The sequence below is a fragment of the Perna viridis genome, chromosome 7 (assembly GCF_037379345.1).
Source record: "Perna viridis isolate PV_CMFRI_1.1 ecotype Kerala chromosome 7, ASM3737934v1, whole genome shotgun sequence".
In the NCBI taxonomy this organism is placed as follows: domain Eukaryota; kingdom Metazoa; phylum Mollusca; class Bivalvia; order Mytilida; family Mytilidae; genus Perna; species Perna viridis.
The window spans coordinates 23,841,008-23,847,678 of record NC_142451.1 but is presented as its reverse complement, the minus strand read 5'-3'; positions in this window follow the sequence as shown (position 1 = coordinate 23,847,678).

Below are 6,671 nucleotides of genomic sequence, written 5' to 3'. Positions count from 1 at the left end.
GTTTGATAAAAGCAGACATTAGATATTTCATAATAAAATTAAAGGCATGTGGTTGTGTGTGACACAAACTTTAGATTATATAATGACGTGACCAAGTCATGACTTCAAAGTCATTAGGTGGAGTCATATTAATAAAAATAATATACATAATATTGAGCTTGATATTGGACACATACTGTAGATTGTAAAAAAGATAGTTTCATGCATACATCATCGGCAGTTTTACTCTCCATTTGCATTACATTAATTATTCATAAAAAGCAACGTTCGTACATTCTTGAACACCATTCTCCATATATCTTAGTTTGAAAATGTCAATTACTATTTCTATATTGAAGGTTGGTCAAGCAATCGTTTAGGTTGGAATATAACCTTTTATTATTCAGATAACATTGATTTATCAAATGTTCCTTGTATAAACAAATTCGAAATTTCATTAGTCAAATCAATTCTGTTTTTTCACTCTCGGACTTTTTCTTACTATCCATTCACTGTTCTCACAATTGATAATTTATGTTGAAAATAGCATAATCAAAATCTATATAAAATATTGTCAAATTCATCTAAAGATGGAACGCAACATTATGAGTAATTGTTTTTGTAAATATTCCAAAATAACAAAAATGTGTCGTCTATGAAATCGGAAGAAGATGAATTTGAAAATCAATTACATGGAATTCAAGGGTAATTATCTCTGGAATGATATGCCGGTTTGGCCAGTTTCTCAATTTCTGAAGACAAAATTGAAAACAAAATAGGAGAATTTACAAAATGGTAGACTTCATTTTGCAGTACATTATTATTGATTTATCCTGCAATTTGAGAAAATTTATAAATGTACGTATACATTTGTTTACATACAGAGCCAAAGCTAGTTGGCGAAGGTATTCTTGGTAATTCCTTGCCGAAAATATACTTCCCTTTACAATATGATCTGCTTCAGAGATCTTTAGACCACAGCTGTAGCATGACTTTAATAAACATGACCTACGTCATAGACCTACGACAGTCTTATTTTCGACGTCAAAAACTAGTTTTACCCAATTTTAGCTAGGCTGCAGCAAAATTTCTCTTCATAACGATCGCCATTCCGTGTAACACATAGGCCACGTTCTTTTAAAACACGAAGAAACTAGTCTAGTAAGAATCGAAATACATCATTTTATAAATTTTATTATTATTTTATGAAACAAATTTCAATATAGTTTGAAGGAACAGGAAATTAAATTGGTTTACAATATCCGAAATTCAACCGAACACGATATATTATTTAAAAAGGGAAAGGAGGTATCTATCGAAATAAGGAGGCTAGTTACACAAGATGCAACAAATATGTGTTAAGGCAAATAGTATAGGATAAATACATTCTCTATTTTTGTGCAGTAAGAATCATACTTGGCTAGTCAATATCGTCAACGTTATCACCCGTTTTGTGCCGATATACCCTTTTTTCAATATTACTTTCATTTCAATTAATTTTAGTAGTAATCCAGGTAATAATAATGCAAAATGTGGTTCATGGTTGGAAAGCCCACACATTTTTATTTTTTTTTAAATTTTGTTTAAAATGTTACTGTAAACAGAAAGTTATATGTGGATTTAATATAAACCTTGCTCTTAAAAATAAAGATAAGAATTATATAGAATGCGCCGTAGAATTAAAAACTAAGGGAGTTACATCTTTATATGACACTAAAATACAATATAAACTGTTGGATTTTCAATGTTAATTATCTCCTAAGAGCAGGCAGTTGAAATGAATAATTATACATTTCATCATTTGGACTTGTAAAGCTACTCAATAACAAAAATAACACTGTGCAGCCTTTTTCGGGGGTGCATCACATGTTACAGAATTTACATGATTCTTACAAGGACTATTACTTAAGTTTGCACATGCTGGATGTTTGTGTTCTAGGTCTTGTGAGATTTACAATATCATGTATTACGCTGTTGAAAGATGGTGCACGAAACAAAGTTTGCTATTAAATTGCTACCCATCGAAGACGTAAACGGTAGATATGAACAGAAAAAAAGAAAACAGAATGCGTGAAAATAGCCACCTTTAAAAGGAAAAGAAAATATATATAATTTAAATAAAAAAAGACTCACCAAACGAGAAAAGATGTTGCAAAAAAAATTGTGAACTTTATTAAGATTGATTGATTGTTCGGGTTTAACGCTCGAGCAGCAATATTTCTGCTATATTCAGGCGAATGAATTTTATTTAAGACGAAGCGTCAAATTTAAGATGACACTAATAACATACTAGTAAAAACTAAATAAAATGTGAAATCCATTATATATAATATTTTTGTCAGAAACAAAATTTCTCAAAAAGATCTGATTATCGGAAATAAAACTTTTTCAGGCAGAGAATTAGCCGATTTTTTCAAACATCTTGGTCCAAAAGCCCGTCTTTCATGTAACAAGCTGTGGCACACCTTAACAAATGAGATATATATAAAAAAACAAATGCAGGGGAAGCTAGTGTATTACTGCACAGAAAAGTGAAATTTATGTTTTTTTTTTAAAATCAAAATCGTCTCGTTCTTACTGAGATAAGCACTGTCGTCGAAATATAAAGGAAGCCATTTTCAAATTAAGAACTATCGTCGATGTATCGATTCGTAACGTTAAAGGATCTTGCTGTGGTTTGGTGAGACGCAAGAATGAAAGATAAACAGTTAAAACGGCATTTTATTTGCTTTACTTACAATAGTGACATACAACAATATTTTCACAATTTTTTAATACAATCACTTTTTATTGTCAATAAATCAGATGAATAGCACACAGAAAGCTTTGGGTCATTACGAGAACACATCTTTCTTATTCTCTTCAAGAGAAAGAAAACAATAAATAAATGTTGCAGAATGCAAACATGTATTTGAAAACATTTCTAGATCTATCTCTTCTGTTTTACCGGTCAACATTTTTTTTAATTTGAAGACAATTTCTACCACTCCACAGTTCTTTACTTTTTATAGTCCCATCATAGGAGCTTCAAATCCCATTGGAGGTTTAGGGGAAGTTACGCTTACCAGGTAAAATACTTAAGTTTAAGTGCCCCAAGAGTAACAATTTTTCTTCCTGCAAATGAAAGTTATTACGGTAATCAAAAGAATGTAATCCAGGGGCAAAGACCAGACATGGAAAACAGACATCCACAACAAACAACATAAAGTAACTAAAATCATATATACAAAGTAACAAAAGCAAATGTGCAATTCGGACTCAACTAAAAACCGGGAGCGTGGACCAGGTGCACCGGTAGCGTAAGCATCCTCTGCTTTTCTAGAAACCCCCCCGATAAAAAGTCATTTCGGGTAGAAGAAAGAGGAAAAGAGAACTATGACACGTTGAACAAATCAGTTTTCATAGCGCAGATGGATACACCGTAACGATCCATGATGACGACCATAAAAACGTTTGTAGTGATGATTTCAATCTTGTAGCAACATAAACCTGCTCCAGAAGCCTATTTGTTAGAATACTTATGCGATAGAAAACGTCTGCGTAGTCTTGGCAAGCTTTGTGTTCATGAAGTAGTAAATGATCGGTGGATGTACAAGATAAGCACAAATCGCCAGTCTGCTCAATGGTATAAATCCTTTCCATGAAAGTATTGTGTCTATACAATCTACAGTAATAATGAATTATAAGGTTAAAGAGAAACCAAACTGTTTTTCTAGAAATTCTTAAAAGTTCATATGGTGGTGAATGGATGGTGAGGCATTTTGTGTTTTTAATTGGTTCTTACAACCATATGATTTAAGAATATACCGTTAGCCTCTTTGAAAACGTGCTTTTTCTTTATGTACTTAAGTATCTGTGGCCCTTTTCACAAAAAATCGTTAGAGTAAAATTAGTCGTAAGTTATGACGTCACAATACTTTTATTTAGTATGACGTCATAACTTTCGACTGATTTTACTCTCACGATTTTTTGTTTTTCTCAGTTAAAACTCTTTTCATGGAGATATTATGTTTACAGAGCATAAAATGGTAAAATGTAGAACTAGAAATACTGTTAGAAAACTTACAAAAAGAACAACCAATAACTTAAAATTTCTCCCTTTTGAAATTTCTGATATTAAATATATTCTTTAATGCACATCTATATATGATAACGCAACCTTCCAATAAAATTTCATCAAATCCCATTGGCGGTTTAGGGGAAGTTAGGATTACCAGGTTAAACACTTAAGTTTAAGTAACGTTAACGAGGTAAAGTTAAGTTTAACTTAAGATGATCCACCTTCCTATACAGTTTCATAGAAGTCCCTTGATCGGTTTAGGACAGAATGTCAGACAAGAAATACGTTCATTCGTTCATTTATACCCCAAAACTTTGTTTGATACCCAAAACGGGGTATCATATACTGATAAAAATAGAAGCTAGAAAATCGTTCGAGGGGTTTTCTCTATTTATTATAATAAATCGTAGTTTTTTTAATTGAATTTAAAGAATTGGTACATTAATGTTAAAGTATTAGACGTTAGATAAAATAAATCGACTCAAATTAAATATTTACATAAATCCATAGGTGGACGTAGAAGAATGCACCGCAAAGGCGCATATCGGTTAATAGTATAATGTTACGGAATACAATCCTCAAGTAGTAATACGCTACCATGAAAACACTTGTAAGCTATGAAGGGAATTAAGATTTTGAATTTTCACTAGAACATTTTTTTAATATATTGAAGCGTTTTATCCATGAAATAATTCTTTTAAGTAGCTAATTGAAACTTAAGCATTTTGATTGATTCTTAGATCGAGTTATGAATGTACCAACCTCCATGGTCTTAAGCACAGGCGAAAATCACCTAACCGATGGCAGCACCACAAACAGTTCTGAGAAACTTCACGTGATTTGCGTCCATTGTTTACGTCATCGTATATACAGTTACCGTATAGAACTGCACATCCACAAACTGCTGCTATCAACCAAGCACAGGCAAAATATATAACAGAAGACATTGTGTAGAAAAAGTGATAGGAAATTTAAAGGATACCCTGTGCAAAGAGCAGAAAGGAATGCAATACTAAATTGAAAAAAAGGTTAACTGTAATTTGATTGGCTAATAAAATGAGTATATTATTCAATAATAGAAATAAATAAAACAAATACCTTAAATGATGATTTATTGTTCTAGAAGGAAACAAAAGAAACATTAATAAATTAAAGCACCAAAAATCAAATAAAGAAACAAAATTAAAACGATACATTTAAATCCTGTTTCCCCGTGATAAAATAAAGTTCGCTGCAACAGTATCCTAAGCATTCGGTAGTTTGTTTGCTATAAAGCCTTTAGCATAGTAAACATGGGGGTGGGGTAAACAGCAAGACGTCGCTTAAATAGCTGTGTGATATAGATACTGAGCGGCAGGAAATACAAGTACATTCCAATCCCACACTAGTGGATGTACCCATAGACGTGGAAGTTGACACTTCATCTCCTAACCAGGATTTGGAGAGTCTCAGAAGAGGACCTTGAAGTCCTGAAAGATAATTGTCAAGCTCAGTCAACCAAGCAAAATACAAAATGGGCTATTAAAAACATGCAGTGCACATACATTTCTAAAAGTTGAAATACATTTTACATTATAAAAAACACCCAAAATATTTCTGAATTACTTATCATTATATTATATCTTCATGCATAATACTTTTACAAAAATAAAAAATAAATATGTGAAAGTATGTCCAAGTAGGAAATATATAACATAATTGAAAATATCCAGACCAGGCTTTGAACCTGGACCTCTCATTTATTCAAATTAAGTGCTCTTTCATTGAGCTATCTGAATCTGTGCTTTCACAAATGTCACGTTAAAAAAAATAAAATATTTTTTTTATATGTCAGTAAAAAATCTTCCATTGCTTTTATGCCTTACAACAGTTACTTGTAAATAAAACATAAAACTACATTTACATGTACATGCATTTATTTATTACAGAATGGAGAATGGAAGGTTTAGAATCCGAAATTTACTCTCAAACGTTTCAAGCAATTGAATTAAATGGAATCTCAAGCAGATTTTATGCAGAAGCATCACCAGAAGTGTCAGATAAACGAGAGTAGGAAATGTCTTCAGCACAAGCATAGTACCACAGGAACTCCTTTAAAAGTATACGCACTGGAATAAAATGATTCCTTAGTGATTTAGACAGGGATACCGATATTATGCGTGCCTTCAAGCATTGTGTGGGATCTCAAAGTGGCCAATGAAATACTAGAGGAGAAACTGAAACCTTTAAAGTGGTCGGTCAAGACCTACTCAACATAAAGACATAGACATATTTTACAATCAGATCTGAACGAAATTAGCACTGAACTGTTTTCTGATGCAAATCCTGTTCTTCTCCTCCACAGATTGTGTTACAGCCTGGCTCTTCACTTTGCTACAAGAGGACTAGAATTTCACCAGCACCTGAATCTCACATCATTCTGCTTTCGTAAAGATGAAAATGACAGAGAGTATGCTTTTATAAACATGAAAATGACTGAGAGCATATCACATGAGACAAAATAGAAAAATTGACAAGGTGGCTGAAGCAACTATGAGGCTTTGGTTGAAAAAATAATGAAGGAAAAAAATCAAAAAGATGTCCAGTCGAGACCTTAAACTGCTTTTAGAGAAATCACGCCTTAGTTCTGAAT